The sequence below is a fragment of the Mauremys mutica genome, chromosome 22 (genome assembly GCF_020497125.1).
Source record: "Mauremys mutica isolate MM-2020 ecotype Southern chromosome 22, ASM2049712v1, whole genome shotgun sequence".
Classification (NCBI taxonomy): Eukaryota; Metazoa; Chordata; order Testudines; family Geoemydidae; genus Mauremys; species Mauremys mutica.
Window position 1 is genome coordinate 18,364,018 of NC_059093.1, and position 21,981 is coordinate 18,385,998.

Sequence of the window (21,981 nt, forward strand, 5' to 3'; positions counted from 1 at the left end):
AAATCTTGGCGCCCTAGGCAACCACCTAGTTGGCCTAAATGGTAGCACCGGCCCTGTCTGTTTGGTTCAGTTTGTGTTAGGAGAAGTTCACTCACCATTAATAGCTCTGGGTGAGTTACAAGCCCAAAACACCAAAGTGTATTGGCACCTCCACACTCCTGTGCTTTCCTTGCCTTTCCAGTGAACTTTCAGATTGCTCAGTGGTTTCTAGGTGCAATGGTAGGGTGACTGGCAGCAAGAGAGCTGTATTTTGCCCTTTCCATCCTGTGCAGATTTGGAGGAACTTTCTTTAAATAGGAGTTCATATAAGTCTCTGAAATGGAGCTGTTTCTTTTTGTCTGATGGGGCAGAGGAGTTCTCTTTTTCTCTTGGAATGTCACGAAACATGAAATGAAATTGTGGTGATATCCCACCAGTTACCATTCCATGGGAAATACAAGCTGTTGTGTGTGGCTCTCTTAGATTTACCCATGGCTGATAATTGGGGATTACAACTTGATTGCTTTATTTCAATGCACTCTGCTCCATGGCAAAACTCAAGCTGAAGGCACCTGCAGGAAAACAGGCAGTGATGACCGGGTAATTTGATTGAGTTAGTTGTTAGCTTTGTTCTTACTTCTGTCCTAAACCCTTGGTGGCAATTGTGCACTGCAATATAAGTTGTCAGGTGCTAAACCTTTATTCCAACTTGAAGGCATCTGGTTCTCCTGTTCCCAGTGTTCCATGTGCCCTCTCACCAGTTTCTAATGTTGTTACAGTTTTACTGAACAATAGAGTAGGCTGGATACAATTATGAAGGACCTGATTACACCCTTCCTCTGTTATAGGCCCATTGCAATCGAGCGGAGTACTTGGGGCTGAAGATACAATGCTGCTCCATGTGAGTAAAGATGGCAGGAATGGACTCTAAAGAATTGTTACACACGGTGATTTTTGTCCTAAAAAGATAACAGTAGCATTTTAGATTTTAGAGAGTAGGGGCCTAGCAGCCTTTTATTTGAACTTTGGGTAGTGGAGCACTAACACCTATCAAAGGGGACTGGCTTCAGGGCTGGCTCTGCACCTGGGAAGTCAGTGGAAATATTGCCATGGACCCTTGTGGGAGAAGGAGCAGTCCCATAAAGTACAGACTGAGTCTCTGGTGATTTTTTCCCTGCGTGATCGCTTTTACCATTGGTCTTTTCTGGATGTTTGCTGCTCCTAATAGTTAATGTATTATTTTCATGTAGACAGAGTTCAGGGTGTATGTGGTAAGTTTCAGAATGGTGTGAACTAGTGCCTATGCGGTTGGGACTGCTTTTCAGCTGAACAAAGATTGGGTTTTATTTTTACATTGATGCACAATACCGATAATGGTCTAATTCTACATTGCCCCAGCTGGTCATAAAACCAGACTGTGACACTTACCCCTGCCGTGCTGTAATATCTAGAAAAATATAAAGCAACAACAACAACAATACGCTTAGACCAGAAAGGTCGGCAGTGCCGAAAGTCCATGACCACATTGCATGGCTTTATTCCAGGCATCTAAAAGAGCCGTAGGATTATTGCTGTTCTGATGCAGTGTGGTTAATTGCAGACGCCCACATGGCCGCTGCCAGTCCATGGGCAGACAATGTCCATTTCTGACCCCAAGTGTGGTCCTCAGGACTCAGTGTGCCAGGCTATATTGCTGAAATGGGCTATCTGACCAACAGTGCTAGTTGGCAGTGACCTATGATGATGTTACTCCTCTCAAGGCCAATTCTCAATAATCCATCCCTATGACTGATAAAATCAAACGATTTTATGCCCAACGATCGCATCTGGCAATGCACATGAAATGCCTCCAGCCTCCTGATGTCTTGTTTAAACAACTTCCATGTTTCCGATTTGTAAGAGGATGGGAAATGCACAGGTTAGATAAAACCGTACTTTTGTGTGTAATTTCACCACCTTTTGACTCCAAACTCTGTCCTGAGCCTTTATGGCTGAGGCTGCTAAACCCATTCTCCTTAGGGTGTCTGGCAGGCTGTGCCCATGTGATGGCAATTTCCTGCCTAGACAGGTGAATTGATAATACAGTATCTAACAACTTCGGAATTGCTTTCTTTTTTCATAGAAGGAGCAAAAGTTCAGATGAACAGAAATACCATGAAAGGTTGCTCTTGGGAGTAAGAACATCTAGGAGCACAAAGAAATAAGCTGGGACTCTATTTTTTTCCTGAGTCTTTTCTTGTCTTTTATACAATGCCAGACTCCAATAGCTCCTTCCACTTACAGTAAATAAATAAAATATAAAACGAGTGCATCGTTACTATGGTGACAGCATTTCCTGGTCAGAGTTGATGGGGAGGCGACAAAAGTTCTATAAGCCAGTTAGGAGCCTAGAACGAGCATATTGGGATCCTAACTCTATCCACAAAGACTCCGCTGAAATTAAAATAAATAAAATTCAATGACTAATTGAAAAATAAAATAATTGAAAAATAAATAAATCCCTTCTTTTTCTTTCTGCTGAATTGCCTTCCCCATTTTTCCTGCCACCAGGAAAGAGACTATTTTTTTTCTCTTTTTTCATATGCACAAGGGTAAAGTGAAAATCAGCAAACCCATTTCCTTGTGCATTTGAGTGAGATATGGGTGTCAAACTGTCTTGGAGAGGCTCATGAACGTGGATGCCAACCTCAGGGAAGACTATCACAAAGTAGGGCACAAATCCCAAAAGGTTGTATGTTCTGTAATTAGATTTCAGCAACCACGTGACTAGAGTGAACTTCCAAAGCATGATACAGCCTTAGCCTGGAGTCAGACAGTCCCATTGGGCACTCCGATCTATCTTGCCACCCGAGCAAGCCTGTCTTGATGATAGATGGACCCTTAAACCAAAAATCACAATACCCAAGTTAATCCCAGTCCCAAAGGTTCAGTCATTTACCCCAGGTCAGATCTCAAACCCAAGACAACTCTTGTAGCCAATCCTATACTATTAGCTCAAGATTTATTGACTGAAGCCAGTCTACACTACAGACTTATATTGGGATAACTATGTCACTCAGGTATGAAAAATTCACACCTTTGAGTGACGTAATTACACCCACCTAACCCCCAGTGTAGACAACGCTATGTCAGTTGGAGATCTTTTCCCGTCAACATAGCTACTGCTTCTCGTGGAGGTGGATTAACTATGCCAACAGGAGAATCTCTCCCATCGTCTTAGGAGCACCTTCACTTAACTCTAATTTATATTTTATCAATACTAACAGACGCATGAGTAGGATTGGTTTCCAGTTATGCACTTTTCAGTGTTCAGTGATGCCTACTGACCTTGGCATAAGCTGGCACCTGGTCTGAGAGCCTCACAGTGAGTAATAAACAAGGGGCAGAAAATGGCTCAACCCCTTCAACAGAACAACCATATTTATTGGAAGTAGTTTTTATTGCAAGTCTTGGAAACTTCTCAAGGTGCCTAACTCAAGCTGCCCTTGAAGCCCTAACTCATCTGCCGAAAGCCAGGGGAGATTAAAGTTCATCTCACAAATAAAACTCAAGAGAACTTAATTGTTTATCAAGAGCAGCAGGATGTCGATAAATGGTCTGAGACCATCCTCTGTGGTGTTTTGATGTTGCTGGTAACTAGAACTTGAAAAATGGTCTGGTTTTTCCCAACTGCATTTGAAATTAGATCCAGTCCTAATAGGGCTTTGGGACTGGGATCCTGACATACTACAAGTAAAGGGGCTCTCGTACCATCTGGTCGCAGGATGACTGTTCAGACTGAACTATACTGTCTGCTTATTTTGCTCCAGGACACGAAAGGCTGTGATTGCAACTGGATGTGGATTATATACAGTGTAGGATGCTGACTCCTCGATGATCCTCATTCTTTCTATTTGTGTAGTCACTAAGGAGATGATCCTTGTTGACACTTTTGACAGCCACAGCCTGCTATCATAGAGCAGCAGGGTTTGTTTAATCTGTGGCTCTCTGCTTTGGATGGACATCCCTAGGAAGCTAATAGTGCTGCTGCAGGTTTGCCACCATTTATTTTTCAACCAAAATGAAACCGGCAAGAATTGCTTGTAAATTGAGGTAACAATGGCCCTCATGCGAGCTTTCTAAATAGTGAGACTGAACAGCATTCTCAAGATTAATCCCCAGGGGGGAGTCTTTGTGTTGAGGTTCTGGAGACCAAAGATTATTAGATCTGTGATAAATCATATTCCTAAATGGCCACTGAAGATGTTCCAGAGTATGCTGGTCCTTGGCTCTCTGCCCTGCTGGTGGCTTATGCTTTATGGCCCACTGGTGACACTAGCAGGGCAGGAGCTGGAGTGTCAAAGCACATGCTACACTTGTGCATGCTTGAAAATAGAAGAGAGGAATGACTTCTTCTGGAGCCGTAGGCTGAGTGGGACAAAATAGCTGATTGGGCCAGATCATGTCCATCTGCAGAACAAAGTCTAAAAGCACTCGGAAGTCTCTCTGGACATGTGTGCAGAGTTCCTTTGGGGTGACTGGGGTACCATGATCTTCCTCGGCTGATGTCTCAAGATCAACAGAGATTGCACAGATCTTGGAGATCTGCAGAGGCCTGGAGTTTTTGATGGGGCTGGCTCCTCTGCACTGTTTCTTAAATCCCCTGCCATTGGTATCCTGCTGCCAGTGACTTTCCCGCCCAAACCTCCGTGGTCCCATGTGGATTGCAGAAAGATTTACATTAGCAAAAGTGCATCTGCAGGACTGGGCAAGGGACAGTGGAGCAGGAGGGGGGCGAAGGGGCTACTGCTTAGGCTTGGTTCCTTGGCATCCAACAGTTTTTGAGCTACTGAAATGGGTTTTCTATTTCTTTCATCTGTCAGAGGGAGAAGTCAGAGGGGTGATATGGTCCATTATCTGAAAACATCTTGTATGGTGTTGGGATCTAAGCAACCAGCACAGAGGCATTTCTGGCCTTCATACTACCCCCCAGTAGGTTTATGTGAGCATAAGTCAGGAGCATCTTTAATTGTTTGGGGCTAGGCTCTCTAGGTTCAAGCTAATTTCACATGTGTGATTGAATAATTCAATTCTCAAGTAATTTTGCAACCACCCTCCACCAAACTGAGGGTCGTAATGATCATTAGACTGATCCTGGAGAGCTTTTACGGAGCTGTAGAAGAGACTAAATATGTGATTAGTATACACAGAGCAGATTTCCCCCTAATGAGAATTGGAATTGGAATCCCGTTAAGAACAAATGCCCTCTAATTAGAAAAAAATTATTTCATGGCATCATTAGTCAGACTGTTAAGATTCCAACTCAAAATAACAGTAAGAAGGAGAGAAAGTAATTGTGGTCCCTGAGAATAACTGACAGCTTTTTCCCTGAAGAAGAGCTCTGGGTAGAGCAAAAGCTTGTCTTTCACCAACAGAAGTTGGTCTAATAAAAGATATTGCCTCACCCACCTCCTCTCACTAATATTCTGGGACCAGCACGGCTACAACAACCCTGCAAACAGCTTTTCCCCTAGTCAGAGGAGGAATTAATGTGTCCCTGTCACAGCTCAGATGATGTTTAAAGCCACTTTTTGTCACTAAGGGCTGCACTGTAGTTTTTCTTTGTGGTAATTGCAAGGAACTGACAGATTTTCACACCAACGTTTGGAGATGGGGCAGCACCAGAAAAGCAGGTAGTTTGATGAGGTCTCCATTGAGCTGTTTCTCAAGTCAATCCCCAGCAGAAAATAGCCTTTCTAATGCTGGTAGGAAACAGCTGCTGTTGGTCAGAGCATGCACGTGTCTGCCTCTGAACAGCCCTGTCAGAACCTCACCTTTCTTGCAGCAAAACACGCAGCCTGGTAGAAAATGGCACGTGCTGAACTCATTACAGTACTATAAATCTGGAGAAACGCCAGTGACTCCAATGGAGTTACTCTGGATTTACAGCCATGTAAATGGTATCAGAATGTTTTCTTGGCTCCCTCACTGATTTCATTGGTTTGTGCTTTGGAACTCTTCATGCTCCCATGTCTCCCAGACAGAGCTGACACTGTACAAAGTAAAGTTGGTGAATTAAACATTTGTCAGCTATCTTGTCAGGATCTAACATTTGTGAATGTTTGAATTAGCACTTGTTAAATATTTGCAGGCATGTAGATGTACAGCCCTTGGAAAGAACTGTGCAATTATTTTTTTAAAAAGGCTTGCCAGGGTGATAGTGTCTTTTGGTCAGAGTTGCCCTTTCTGATTGACAAGATACTTAAGCTCTATTCTAAGAATTCTTTCCCTCTGATTGGAGGGAGTCTAATGTTTGGTATGCAGAACTAACGCTGATGGACTGGAGTCCTTTCTTAACAACATTAGGAGTAATGAGATGAAATTAAGAAGGGAAAAGTCAGGCTGAACACACTATTGTCAACCCCAAGTGTTCAAAAATCATGAGTCAGCCCCCCCCCCCCAATCATGAGATTGGCTTAAAAATCAGGAGATTTTTTTTTAAAAATAAAGCTTGGGTTTTTGTTTTCTTTACTTTCTGATGTCTGCTTGCATCCGAAGAAGTGGGCATTCACCCACGAAAGCTCATGCTGCAAAACGTCTGTTAGTCTATAAGGTGCCACAGGATTCTTTGCTGCTTCTACAAAACCAGACTAACACGGCTACCCCTCTGATACTTGAGCCATTATGGGTCACATTTTCAAGCTTTTGTTTCTGTACACTCACAAGGGCTTCTCATGTGGTCACCTGGCTCTGGGATCTGGGGCTTTAAGAAAAACACCACCAAGAGTGCTGGCAACACTGTGAATGTCAAGAAGTACTTTCTGACAGTGAGGTGGGTCAGGCTGGGGCTTCATCTCCTAGAGGAAATGGCAAAAATCTCCTTGCTTGGGATCTGTAGAACTACAATGGAGGGTGCATTAGAGACAGGTCCATGACCCCATGGGATGGGATGGAATGGATGCACGCGTGTCTTTCACCTCAAACTTCTGTGACTCTAGTTCCTTGTAGTCTGAGCACCCTGTTGCCCAGTTGCTCTAGTCTAGACTGTGTTGTTCTTACCCCACTCTGATGACTGACCATCATTCATGCTGCTGCTTCACACAAATCAAGACTTTGAAAGTCTGCAGGTGGCAGAAATTCTGGGAAATGCAGGAAGAGTCACCATCAAAATTCTCTCTCTCTCTCCACCCCATGGCAGTCTCCAAGCAACTGTTGTGACTTTAAAAACAATTTTTTTTGCTATTGTCTGATGCAGGGTGTCTCTCCTCACATAACTATAGGCATCTGCATTGGTGCCCCCTCCACTTCTAAAAGAGGATTCTAGTTAAGTATGTTAAAGATGATAGACCAAATCCAAACTCTGTATAAGTGCAGCTCTAAAGCCAGTGATGTTTCACCCATGTAATTGCATCAGATCTGAATTTGGCTCTGCGACAACCATATTGATGTTCTTCCCTTTGTCATGGATTATGGTTCTGGCACAATTTCTACAAGTATTCTTTGACTGGGATGTCAGTGACTAAAAGAAGAGATGCTCTTGGTATGGCCACCAGGCGTATTAGATCTTTGTGTAAATGCCAGAGCTGTGCTGCTGAAAGGAAATCTGTCCTTCATTCCTACACATGTTAACTAACAGCCTCTTTGGTGAAAGCTGCATTTTGTTGCAATTTACTATCCAAGGCTGGTTAAAATGTCCAGAATATGTGCGGTCTAGAGGTGAATAAATGCTCTTTAAATTACAGGCATTTCACAGCCCAGAGCAGAGAAGAGGGCATGGTGAAAATGCATGATCATATGCACTGGTTTGCATTACTATGTCTGTGAGGCGCTGTAGTGAAATACAACTGCATTGGATTAGAAAGGTGCCATCATATGTAGCTTTCAACTGTAATAAGGTGTTGCAAGAACTATGAAAATACTTATAATTAAAACCACATTTTTCTGCAAGCACAGGCTGTGCTCCTACTTTCCACTGCTACAATGGTGCTGCTTTGTACTATCAATAAAATAATTAAATCTAATTGCTCAGTTACCAATTTTCAATCTATTGCTTTGGTTTTTCACCTATGAAATATTGAGATCTGAAAATCCCAGCTTTACTTTAAACATGTCTATCAAATGATGTGTTATTTCACGACAACTCTAAACTTGTAAAGAGTGTGTCTCAAAACAGGATTTTGGCCATTAAAGTCACATCACCCAAAGTCAGGAAACTGATCTATAATTGCTTCCTGTAGTAGCAGTGTCAGAATTAACATAAGTGATGCTGCTGCACCATTAGAATTAATGGTTTAAAATTGTTTGAGTTTAAACTTCCTTGAATTTTACCTGGTATCAGAAAAGCTGGGTTTTCGTGAGATGACCAAGAGGGGGATATGACAGAGGTCTATAAAATCATGAATGGTGTGGAGAAAGTGAATAAAGAAGTATTATTTACTCCTTCTCATAACACAAGAACCAGGGGTCATAATATAAGAATGGCTGTACCGGGTCAGACCAAAGGTCCGTCTAGCCCAGTATCCTGTCTACCGACAGTGGCTAATGCCAGGTGCCCCAGAGGGAGTGAACCTAACAGGCAATGATCAAGTGATCTCTCTCCTGCCATCCATCTCCATCCTCTGACAAACAGAGGCTAGGGACACCATTCTTTACCCATCCTGGCTAATAGCCATTTATGGACTTAGCCACCATGAATTTATCCAGTCCTCTTTTAAACATTGTTATAGTCCTAGCCTTCACAACCTCCTCAGGCAAGGAGTTCCACAAGTTGACTGTGCGCTGCGTGAAGAAGAACGTCCTTTTATTTGTTTTAAACCTGCTGCCTGTTAAATTTCACCCAATGAAATTAATAGGCAGCAGGTTTAAAACAAACACAAGGGAGTACTTCTTCACACAGTGCTCAGTGAACCTCTGTAACTCATTGCTAGAGGATGTTGTGAAGGCCAAAACTATAACCGGGTTCAAAAAAGAATTAGATATGTTCATGGAGGATAGGTCCATCAATGGCTCTTAGCCAGGATGGGCAGAGATGCAACCCCATGCGCTGAGTGTCCCTAGCCTGTTTGCCAGAAACTGGGAATGGATGACAGAGGGTGGATCACTCAGTGATTGCCTGTTCTGTTCCTTCCCTCTGAAGCACCTGTTGCTGGCTGCTGTTGGAAGAAAGAATGCTGGGCTAGATGGACCATTTGTCTGACCCAGTCTGGCCGGTTTTATCACTCGCCTTGGATTTCATTCAAGCGCCACAAGTAGGGTTGTCAAGCAATTAAAATAATGTATTGTGAGTTATTGCGCTGTTAAACAATAATAAAATACCATCTATTTGAATATTTTTGGATGTTTTCTATATTTTTAAACATATTGATTTCAATTACAATACAGAATACAAAGTGTACAGTGCTCACTTTATATTTATTTTTGATGAGCATTTGTGCTGTAAAAAACAAAAGAAATAGTATTTTTCATGCTGCAAAACGTCTGTTAGTCTATAAGGTGCCACAGGATTCTTTGCTGCTTTTACAGATCCAGACTAACACGGCTACCCCTCTGATACTTGACAGTATTTTTCAATTCACTTCATACAAGTACTGTAGTGCAATCACTTTATCATGAAAGTTGAACTTACAAATGTAGAATTATGTACAAAAAAACCTGCATTCAAAAATAAAACTATGTAAAACTACAAGTCCTCTCAGTCCTTCTTTTTCAGCTGTCACTCAGACAAACAAGTTTGTTTACATTTGAAGGTGATAATGCTGCCTGCTTCTTGTTTACAATGTCACCTGAAAGTGAGAACAGGCATTCGCATGGCACGGTTGTATCCAGCATTGCAAGATATTTATGTGCCAGATGCGCTAAAGATTCATATGTCCCTTCATGCTTCAACCACCATTCCAGGGGACATGCGTCCAAGCTGATGATGGGTTCTGCTCGATAACAATCCAAAGCAGTGCAGACCGACACGTGTTCACTTTCATCATCTGAGTCAGATGCCACCAGCAGAAGGTTAATTTTCTTTTCTGGTGGTTTGGGTTCTGTAGTTTCTGCATCAGAGTGTTGCTCTTTTAAGACTTCTGAAAGCATGCTCCACATCTCATCCCTCTCAGATTTTGGAAGGCACTTCAGATTCTTAAACCTTGGGTTGAGTGCTGTAGCTATCTTTAGAAATCTCACATTGGTACCTTCTTTGCGTTTTGTCAAATCTGCAGTGAAAATGTTCCTAAAACGAACAACATGTGCTATGTCATCATCAGAGACTGCTATAATATGAAATACTTGGCAGAATGCAGGTAAAACAGAGAAGGAGACATATTATTCTCCCCCAAGGAGTACAGTCACAAATTTAATCAATGTGGTTTTTTTTAAATGAGCATCATATCTGGCATGTAAATACCTTGTAATGCCGGCTACAAAAGTGCCATGTGAATGCCTGTTCTTAATTTCAGGTGACATTGTAAATAAGAAGCCAGTAGTGTTATCTCCCGTAAATGTAAATTAACTTATTTGTCTTAGCGATTGGCTGAACAAGAAGTAGGACTGAGATACTAAAGTTTTACATTGTTTTGTATTTGAATGCAGTTCTGTAACAAAAAAAATCTACATTTGTAAGTTGCACTTTTACAATAAAGAGATTGCATTATGATACTTGTATGAGGTGAATTGAAAAATGCTATTTCTTTTATCATTTTTACAGTGCAAATATTTTTAATAAAAATAATAATATAAAGTAAGCATTGTACACTGTGTATTCTGTGTTGTAATTGAAGTCAATATATTTGAAAATGTAGAAAAACATTCAAAATATTAAATAATTTCAGTTGGTATTCTATTGTTTAACTGTGCGATTAAAACTGATTAATTTTTTTGAGTTAGCACAAGAGTTAACTGCGCTTAATCGACAGCCCTAGCAACAAGCAATTAAAAACGGTGGCAATGGGAAGAATGAGCTAGCACTGCGTCTCCCCGCCCCCTTAGGGACCAGAATTCTCAACCTGCCGAGGCCCAAACCTGAGGGGAAGGACACAAGAGTGTCATTAGACCTAGTGAGAAGGAACGTCTGTGTATATAGCAGTATCTTTAAGATGGATTCCAAAGGCTTTATGGACTTTACTGCCTGAATGATCAAACTCTAGGGTTGAATCTGGAGACCTTACCTCCAGAACACTCCCAAGTGGCTTCAAATTATGGATGGTTGGGAGCTACAGACAAACACAGGCATCGCTTCTATATACTTCTGTTTAAAAATCTGCCCCCGTAAACGCTTGCTACCTAATGTGGGTCTGAGGGGATTGTCTACACTGGAGATGGAGCTCTGACCCTCGCAATGCAGCCAAGGCTGCCCCAAGTACATTGCTGTCTGAAACCCTACCTGTGCCCTTGGGGGCTAGCTTGTCACATCGCCCAACCAGCCACAGCTGTGCTGCTATTTTTAAGTGCACTGGCTTGATCAGAGCTACTGCAGGGATGTTTATCCGGACTGGGAATTACACCTCCAGCTCCAGTTCGTTAAGTGCTAGTGCTTGGAGGATCCAGCCCTGGAAATGCACAGCAACACAGCACAACAGTTCAGGATGGTCAGTAGAGAACACCGTGCCCAACTTGCAGTGTTAACTGTGGCCAGACAGAATGTGAATGGGAATTTGGCCAGGTTTCCAGGGTGCAATATAATTCTGTAGCATAAAAAACATTTTCTTGTACCCCAGTTTCATGATTCCAGATTTCTGATGTAAACAGAGTAACATACAACAATAAAATAAGCAAAAGCAAGGTCTGTGTGGTCCGGAGGGGACTTTGGGCGTGAGACTCTGTGGAGAGCATGTTCGTGAAATGAAGTTTGTGGCTCCTTGCAGGCACCTGATTGTGGAAGTCGTTCTCATTGTTACAATTGTGCTTTTTGACAAAATAGCACCAGGAATCAAGCAGCAAGTCAAAACTCTTCAAAATAATTCCCTTAATCCCTTCAAAAATATGTTTCATTTCAACAGCATTATCTACAAGAACCTTGCATTATCTGATCAGCAGTGTATTGCTGCATGGCTGCTATCTGTTGGAAGCAAGACTAGTCTTTTTAGATATATCATTTTTAGGTTTGTTGGAAGGCATTTTATAGCTTTATAAAACCCTTAAAATGTTTTTTAAACACTCCTCCAAGCTTATGCAGCTAGTTTTAGAATAGCAATTACAAGCTCCCTTATCCCCCAGCAAATTCCCACCATGATGGCGTGTGTAAATGGTTTTAGACATTTTTAAAGCTCCCTAGCAATAAATCAGAAAGGGAACGCAAGCCCCTCAGCCTGTACAAGTGGAAGAGAGTGTTCTAATTCATGTGGCATATAAGACTGTGAAGTCATTTTGCGTCTTTCTGTAGCAATGTTTATATTTGTACTGTTCCAAGGTGTAGATTTTTTCCATCTGAATGTTGCCTTACAGTGACCGCGCAAGGATTGTTAGAGGGGCATGTGTGTATCTGTCTGCTTTCGGTGTGCTGGCGATGTCTGAGGTGCGCTCAGATGACAGGGGTTTGCAGTGTTCAGGTTGTTAGTGCCAGTCTATGATCTTTCCTTTTAGAGCAGACTTTGGTTTTTGGTTCCCAGAGGGTGGCACAATGAGTGTTTTAGCCAAAGGGCAGCCTGGGATGGGATTGGGGGGGGGTGGTGGATGGGATGAACAGCCCCCTGCTGCTATAGGCTAGTGGAAGTGGCTGTCCTAGAGAGGGTCTCATGTCTTGTTCTTTCATTAGAATTTTCTCTCTCCTCCTCTCAGCTCAGTTTTCACCCTGTTTTCTGTATGCTCCTTCTCTGTTGTTGCCCAAAGTCTCTCCTGAGTGAAATGCAAAGGCAGCACCACTCACATTGGAGTTGAATCTTGGAACCCACCGTATCTGAGAGGCTTTAAAATCAGGTCCAGCTGCTGAGTTCCTGGGCAGGTCCATCCCATAGTTCTTCCAAGTTTCAGCACTAGCCCCTAGGTCAGCCTGTAACAAAAAATGGCCCAGATCATTTCTGGAGATGCCTGCGTGGAAGGCCCTCTGTCTATAGGTTTCTCCCCTTCCCATGTGGAAGAGCATTCATTTGCCTTTACAGCACTGTACCTTGTCTCTTCTAGATCGTTCTTCACAGGTCCAGGGTCCCCATGCCCTGGGCATAGAGATTGGGCAGACGAGGGTGAGGAGAGTGCAGAGGGACCAGGGCTGGCATTACAGGAGGGCTCATTTGGAGCAGCTTGCACAGTTCTGGTCACCCATGTTCAAGAAGGTGAATTCAAACTGCAACAAGTGCAGAGAAGAGATACTAGGATGATGCGGGGAATGGAGGACCTGTTTTATGAGAGGAGACTACAAGAGCTTGGCTTCTTGCAAAAAGCTGAGAGGGTATATGATTGCTCTCTGTAAATACATTGGGGGGTTGATACCAGAGAGGGTGAAGAGCTAGTTAAGTTAAAGAACAATGTTGACACAGGAACAAATGGATATAAATTGGCCATGGTTGTGGAATCTCCATCTCTGGAGATATTTAAGAGTAGGTTAGATAAATGTCTATCAGGGATGGTCTAGACAGTATTTGGTCCTGCCATGAGGGCAGGGGACTGGACTCGATGACCTCTCGAGGTCCCTTCCAGTCCTAGAGTCTATGAATCTATGAGTCTGTGAACAAATTCAGGCTGGAAACTAGACGATTTCTAATCATTAGAGGGGGTGAGGTTCTTGGACAGCCTCTGTATAGGACTTGAGGGGACAAACAACTTAAAACTTATTAAGAGAAAACTGGACAAATTTATGAGTGTGATAGTATGACAGGGTTGCTTATGATTGTAGGAGTCAACACTCAGCAGCCATGGGGCTCACTTCCAGTATATGTCTTAAGATACTACAAGCTCATGCTTCAGGGTTTCAGCTGGCCATCTGCAGGGGTCAGGAAGGGACTCCCCCTCTCCCCTTGTGTGTGTATGCATGTGTGTGTGTGTTTTAATCTGCCTCTGAAGCACCAGCTCATTGCTGGAGATGAGACATTGGGTGGAGTGGGCCAGGGCTCCGAGGTGGGACTGTGGATTCTCTCTTGGGTGCTTGGCTGGCTGGTTCTTGCTCACATGCTCAGAGTCTAACTGATCACCACATGCGGGGTCGGGAAGGAATCTTCCCCCAGCCCAGTGACCTTGGGGTTTTGACCTTCCTCTGCAGTGACTGAGTGCAGGATACTGACCAGGGTTGTCTGAGTGTATCTCACTTGATCATTTCCCTGCCATTGTAGGGCCTCGGGCACTGATGCCCCTCGGTCCCTCCAGTTCTCTGCCTGTGGCACAGAAGAGTCCACTCTCCTGTGGGATGTGATACTTCAGTCTCACGTTGGTTGTTGAGTTTTCTATGTGGGGGCTGGGTGGTGCTGGTGGCTGGTGATAGCTCAGGAGGTCAGACTGGATGATCTGGTGGTCCCTTCCGGCCATAGGCGGTGGGTATAATAAACCAGGGGCAGCTAAGCCTCCCTGGCGCAGCTGCCACCGACCCGTCGCTGGATGCCTGGGCTGTGGTGGCCCTGCTCTGCCCTTTCCCCACTGCCTACCGCTGCCTGGCGAGTCCCTCCTCTTCTCCACTCCACCTCCCCTCTCCAGACGTCCCCGCTGCTCACTGCACCCCTTCTCTCTTCCACCCTCCTCCCCTGCAAGGACCCCCCTGCTCGCCGTGTCCCTGCGGGCGGTGGGGGCCTCACGGGAGAAGGGGGAGGAGGAGAGGAGGGATGCAGCGAGCAGTGGGGAGGGATGCAGCAGGTGTGGGGGGGGGGGCTCATGGTGATTGGGTGGAGCCTGGGACAGAGCAGGGATGGAATGTGGGCGGGGCCATGGATGGAAGAGGCGGGGCCGTGGGCGGAAGAGGTGGGACAGGGAGCTAGTCACCCCTAGAGGAAGCTTCACCTGCTGCCCATGCTTCTGGTCTTGAACTGTGTGACTCCGTGTACAAGAGGGATGTCCATCAGTAGGTAATAGATCAGGTGCCAGTAGATCATACTCAAGAACACACAGCAGAGTTCCCAGGGTTTGCAGGACCAGTAAATCCTGTGACTGTTTTGCAATGCCAATGGCTTCCATTGGCTGCTCTCTACCTGCATGGAGCCATAAGCATGGGTAGGTTTACAGCTGGCAGTTTACAGCCACCCTGACCCTGCTCCTCTGTGTTGAGCGAAAGACCCTGGCACACCAACTGGCAGCACGCCAGGTTGCCGCCCCTTTTCTGGCTCTTCCAGATCCTCCTGCTGAGGTTCTGTCTGCACTTCTCCTCCCATCCTCCATCTCACGAGCTCCCTGTCCGTGACTCCCCCAAATCACAGGTTTTGCTCACCAACCTCTTCCTGGTGCTGGCCACGATGGCTGTCCCGCAGTATGGGAGGAGTTGGAGCTCTGCAGCTACGGGACCCACTTCCAGTCCCTCATTGTCTCACGCCTCTGGCAGAGCTCTCTGGGCAGCGTCCAGTTAAGCCTCGGACTCCTTTGTGGAGTGGTGGGTGGGCACTGCCCTGGGCATTATTCTGTATCCCCTCCTGCTCGCTCATTTTAAACATTTCCCTGCCCCATATTCCTGGGTCTTTATGTTTTGTCCCATGGGACTTGTGGTTTTCTGGTTCTCTACCTTTCCTTCAGTTGTGGGGTCTGATGTAACACCTAACTGTCCTGGCTGGAGTAATCATCATTATTACTTTTATTACCATATTGTGCTTTGTCATTCATTACTGAGAGTGGTACCATCCAATAATAGCATCCTTCTAGAATGTAAATTTAGCTTGTACTCACCTTAGCAGTGCCAGTTTCAAAAACCAAATATTAGCTAAACACAGAGCTTTAGACACTGGGCAGATAAAGGTCGCTTATTTTCAAACTGTATTTTTAGCTAGATCTGTAAAATAACGTAAAATTTGTATGAAAATAAATGTGGTTCCAAGTCTGATACTAATAGTAATGATGGAGACAAGTGTTAGTGAGTCATGTTTATGATTGTGATCGGTAAACATAAATTCCCAAATAATTAGAAAAATAAATTCCCTTTCTTAATAAAAGAAAAAAAAACTTAATCACATATGTTAAAATTAAATAAATATGTTTTTAGTGGAGTGAAAAACAACTGACTAAGATAGAGTAGATAATGGCAGTAACACGGAGTGTCTCTGTTGGAGAAAATAAGCAGATTCTAAGCACATTTTATTTATTTTTATTTATCTCTACTAAAAATAGTGTGAAAAGTATCAAACTTGTATTTCTGATATCCATGTTAAGGCTCCAGAATTGATACCTCAAGGCTTGGGATTATCTTGCTGTATTATCTCCCGATTGTTCTAAATTTACATATAAACTTAAAATATGGCTTTAATTGGTGTTTGCATGTTTTTTTTTCTTTATAGAGGAATAAGATACAGTGCTCCTGACAGCTACTTTCTAAATTATTATCTGCAAAAAAACCTAGAGTTTTCAGGTGCCTAAGTAGCCCCTGGAATCACAGTTCAAGTTCACCCCCCCACCAGCCCCTCAAAAAATCTGAAATGGCACCCTGAGTGGGTCATGGCAAACAGGAGGCTGGTAGTTTTTACTGTTTCTGATTTAGCATGGGTCAGTGTTTGCCTTTCTGGTTTATTATTATTTACTTACTGATCCCATCTGTGAGACTCTGGCTACGTCTTCACTACCCGCCGTATCGGCGGGTAGCGATCGATTTTTCAGGGATCGATATATCGCGTCTCATCTAGACGCGATATATCGATCCCCGAACGCGCTCCTATCGATTCCGGAACTCCACCACCGCGAACGGTGGTGGCGGAGTCGACATGGAGAGCCCCGGACATCGATCCCGCGCCGTGAGGACGGATAAGTGATCGATATAAGATACTTCGACTTCAGCTACGTTATTCACGTAGCTGAAGTTGCGTATCTTATATCGATTTTCCCCCTTAGTGTAGACCAGCCCAGAGAGCCAGTTGCAGATCCAGGGCTGTGTAGCCCTTCTGGCCTCATCTAGACTAGAATTGAAGGGTTTAATGTTAGCACATTAGCTGGGGGCAGGCTAGGGTTTAACGTGGCCAGTTTAGGATGCACTACAGGCAGGATGGCTGGTCCAGAGTAGACTTTTAGCATCTTGGTTAGCACCTGCTAACATCACATCTTAAAACCCAGTCTAGACAAGGTCTCTCTGCTTTTTGGAGAGCACTGAAGGGAGATTTCTATAGATGTTTTTCTCTTTGTTCCCATTGAGTCACCTGCTTCAGACAAAGAAAAATCAGGTCTGGATTTTAAATACATTAACTTTCTTTTTCTTTAAAATATATTAATCTCAGTCCCAGCGAGCTCCCATTTGTGCAGAGTGCCCAGAAATGCATTTGTGCAGCAATTGGTTTCCTTATATTTTAGTCACAGATCCAACATATCTAACTACAGCAATTAATTTAGCAACATAAAAAATTAAGTGGAACATTTTATCAGCTGAGCAGTTTGCGGGCCCTGTTTATGCATGGCACGGAAGCATTCTGTTGGTTTGGGAGTGCATTTAAACATTAAAAATAGCATTCAAAACCCATTTGAAGTTGTGCACTAGATGAAAATGGTACTTCTGGCAAATATTTAGCACAGAATATGAATTCAGAAGCTTATTTGGCCCTAAAAAAATGTGCTGTACATTGGAGTGCTTTGTCAGATTGACAGCAAAGAGCAAACTTAATGAACAGTAGTGGTGGGTTATTTTCCTGTAAGACTATGAGCTGTCATTACATAACAGGAAGGGTAAAATAACCAGAAATGGGAGACAAATTGGCAGGTGTAATCTTAATTGAATTAATCTGTCAAAAATTTACTCTAGAAATTGTGCATTTATTTAGCGTTACTCTGCGTCAAACTTAAATGATGGCATTAGATCTCTGCTCCTGAGAAGGCCCTAATGCTGTAATTTTTCCTAGTATTTGAATAGCTCGATTGACTTTTAAATATGCTGGATAATAACAGGACTAGGAGCCTGTGGAGGGTGACATGCCATCAAACATCTTTATTTATACTGTTAAGTAAATAACATTAAGGAAAGGGACAGGAGTTCTTTATCCTTTTTCCAGGAGAGGAAAGGATTCCCCCTACTAGCATTACCTTCACCCTGTGCTCCCTTTTGATGGTGACTGGGAGGGTGAATAACTTCCCACTTGTGGCTATTATTATAATTAGTTAGTGTTTGACTGGGGGAGGAAATAGCTAATCTTTCTGTCCTCAGCTGGGCCAGTCAAATCTTTCATTCCACTGTGGTGACAAAGACTGAAGTGCTTCTGATGCTGTGAGAACACCAGGCAAGGTGTACATTGGAGATTTAAATGGTCTTCCTTTCATTCCGAAAAAGAACAGGAGTACTTGTGGCACCTTAGAGACTAACAAATTTCATTCTGCGTTTCCCTCTCCGGCTAAGGCATGAGAATTCCTGCTTGCTTGCTACCAGCAGTTACTTTTGATTCTTACCTTCTGGGAAGGACTGAGGAGCAGTTCTCAAATCTGTCAGTGAATAAAGGTTAACCTCATATCTGTAATTATCTTATTTACCCAATAAAATATCTATTAGTGATTATTGTCCAATCCAAGTGTGGGCCTCCCCATACTACCTACTGGGCCCCACTCATTCCAATGTGATTATGACCAGAATTGAGTCCCCAGTGGAATACTTCTGCTTACATTCCTTTAGTTTTCTGGCAGATTTCAGGAAGAGTGTGGAATATTAATTAAGTCATAGAAGCCTCCATAGTAGCCATGAAAAGTCCAATTACCATCCCCTGAGAGGACCAGGGCAAGGCTGGGTGCAAGGACCATGCCTAATCTTTCCTTGCCATGTATGTTCTAATCTGGTTTTCAATTTCTTAAGTAGTGGGGCTTCTCTCACTTCTCTTTGGAGTTAATTCCCCAGTCTAATAGATCTAACCATTAGGAAATATTTCCTTGTATTTAACATATTTTCTGTTCTTAGTGCCATCCTGTTGCCCTGAGCAATCTCCCTTTGTGCCATGGTAAATCATTCCTCTCCATTCACATATTTCTGGACAGGAAGCATTCAAGGCACAGATTTCCCTTCCTTTGGTTTTAGAAGTCTAATATCCCAGTGCTTGGATGGAGAACCCTGTGGGAATGCGTATGCTAAAAGCACCAAGTAAAGCTATTTCACTGGGGGGTTAGTCAAATGAACAATCTGGTTTAGTAGCCTAGCTGTTAGAACACCTGGAAGGTAGCCAAGGTCATCTCAAGGTAGGTCATCTTATTGTTTCCCTGTAACAATTTATGTTTGGATTTTGTTATACAGTGACAGAATTTTCAGACTGATATTACTGGGGAAATCTGCTGTTATCTCTGTGTGAATTACAGAAGCTTTTTCTCTCAGAATTAATTGTACCCTTAGAGGGGTTTAGTGCATAATCTCTGGTCTACAATCTCTTTCACTTGTCAAGTGGAGGTCCCTTTGTGGAATGAGTTTGGAAGGCTCAGCTCAAGGGGGAGTTTCTGTTGCAAAGTCAGTTGTATTGTTACAAAATTTGGCACACGCCATATCTCTTTGGAGGGCAAGTCTATTACTGAAATGGATTGGAGATTAATACTCTCCACATGCTGCCTCCTGCAGCTGGGGGCCTTTCATTTTAAGATTAAATCCATTGCCAGGATTTGGTGTATCTGTTTGGGGTCAGGAGTGCAGAGATGCTCGCTGGTGTGAGTTTGTGAGAAGAAAGAGACGCCCAGCTTTTCAAAGCTGTCAGCCCTTGATTTTCAGAGGTGAAAATAAAATTCACTCAGAGTGTTGCTGAGAAGTGGCACCTGCAGTGTGGGATGCTCAGTTGTCTTGTTTTCATAATTTTTTCTCCTTTTTCCTTTTGCTACAAACGCCTTAGCAACACAGGAATTCGTTGCACAAGCAGTGGCTGACAAGATTCTAGGAAAGCATTAGAAGAACTGCTAGGTTGCTGTTTCCCCTCCTATCCGCATACAACAGCAACTTTGCACATACTGATAATTCTTTGCTTGAGAGTATTTTCCAGTTTATTGTGTTGGAGATTGATGTATCACTGGCTGCTGGTGCTGTGGCTGCTGCCACAGTGGCTTGATAATGCGGTCTCTCAGTTTTACCCCCTTCTGTGCTGTAGGCTCCAGCCAAGCCCTCATGCAGCTAGCTGGGTTATTCCTCTGTTCTTGTTATTTAGCAGGGAATTTTCAGTCCTCGTTCATGCTAGCAACTGCTTTTAGGAGAGAGGAAAACATTTTGGTATGTAGGATTCCCAAATGCCCTGGGAGTTCATTCCCCATTGATTTTGTTCCTCTCCACCTTCCCTACAGTTTGCATCAATGAACATATTCCTAAAAGCAGAGGAGGAAGTGGGAGAGTAAGGATGAGTTTTCGCAAGTTGTGCCTCAAACTGCTAAAATAAATTTGCAAACTCTTGTTTAAATTGTTAATCATTTTTTAAAAGGACACTGGTCGAATTTGCCCCCAAATTTAGGATCCACTCCTGCAGCTTTTACTCATTTGAGAAGCCCCCTGGAAGTCCATAGGATTACTCATGTGAGTAAATGCTGTGGCAACAGTTAGATTCTGGATATGTATGTATATATATATATATACACCTCTACCTTGATATAACGCTGTCCTCGGGAGCCAAAAAATCTTACCGCGTTATAGGTGAAACCATGTTATATTGAACTTGCTTTGATCCACTGGAGTGCGCAGCCCTGCCCCCCGGAGCGCTGCTTTACTGCGTTATATCCAAATTTGTGTTATATCGGGTTCCGTTATATCAAGGTAGAGGTGTATATATGTATATTTGGGAAGAAATTTTCTTAAGTGCCAAAGGGATGAGGGAGCATAAATCTCACTGACAATCATTGGGATAGAGCACAAGGCCCATTGAAAATCACTGGGAAAGTCCCAGAGGCCCTTTGAAAACTCTCTCCCAATGGTTGTATTTATTGTATTAATGTACATTTCCCCAGCCTTTCTAAGGCAGTCTCACCATAGGAGGTGAGAGCCCACTTCTGACTAAACCAACAGAGCAGCAGAAACGTCCCTTGATTTTTAATTCCAAAGGAAACCTTTCTTAAAATGAATCAGCGTCCCCTGTAGGATTTGCACCTTGTTGCAGCTAATTCCTGAGAACCTAGACTTGCACCAGAAGAGAAACTGACATCTGTTTTCACTTTCTAAGCTGAGAGAAATACAGGACCTGATCCGCAGCCCATTGAAATCAGTTGCAGTCTTGTCTCTGGGCATTGGATCAAGGCCCCGGTGTGTAAATAGCGAAAAACAAATGAGATTTGAACATTCCAGCTGACTAATCTAAGGGTATTTGTAACCTGGAAGGGGATTTGCATGCTTCATTTTGTAAAATGTGGCTCTAAAGGCAAGACTTTGGGTGACCATGTGAGCAGCAGAGCGTTCTGATCTTGCTTTGTGTTTTCTCTCCACGCACCAGTTAATAGGGCTGGATTTTCATTCTCCCCATCCCCAAGGGTCTGTTTGTTTGTTTGTGTTTGAAAGGCATCTGATATCCTCTCCTTGGCTCTGCCAGTTCCCTGCTGTGCTGGGATGCTGAGCTGCTTCACATACTGCCTGCTCTTGCTGATGGTATGTGTGCATGACCCCCGTGTGGGGGAGAGGGCGTGCCAGCCCAAGGAGCTGGCCACGCTCCAGCGCCTGGCCGGGACATACAGGACCCTTCATGAAACCAGACAGAATTAAACCCTTTGTTTCCTGTTTGCCGGGCCGGCTTAGAAAAAAGTCAGTGAGGATGAAGCGCCCAACAAGACAGTCTTTGTATTAATTTAATTAATCGGTTTAGCTGAGGGGCAGTGAGGATGGGAGGTCATACTATAAATACCTGCATTTCTTGGAGTTTTGAGATGGTTCTGGTGCAGGGGCCTTATAACCTACCTGGGCTTCCCCGTTGCCAATGGGCACAGTGTGTCTTGCGATCAGGCTCAAAAGGAATTCCCATGAGGAGCTTGCTTCCCTGTCCACTGCACTGTTGCCAACCTGCAGCTGTTGAT

General features: G+C 43.6%; 1 protein-coding gene across 4 annotated transcripts in view; it reads left to right on the top strand.

Moving 5' to 3' along the window:
* Positions 1-841: 841 nt before the first annotated feature.
* The window catches only part of PKNOX2 (PBX/knotted 1 homeobox 2), a 651,385-nt gene continuing 630,245 nt past the window's right edge, over positions 842-21,981 (top strand). For 2 of the 4 annotated variants that reach the window (XM_044997252.1, XM_044997249.1), the window contains exon 1: positions 842-880. The gene's annotated coding sequence lies outside the window, so the exon portion shown is untranslated. The remainder of the gene's footprint in view (positions 881-21,981) is intronic. The other 2 variants (XM_044997251.1, XM_044997254.1) reach the window with 2 other exon arrangements.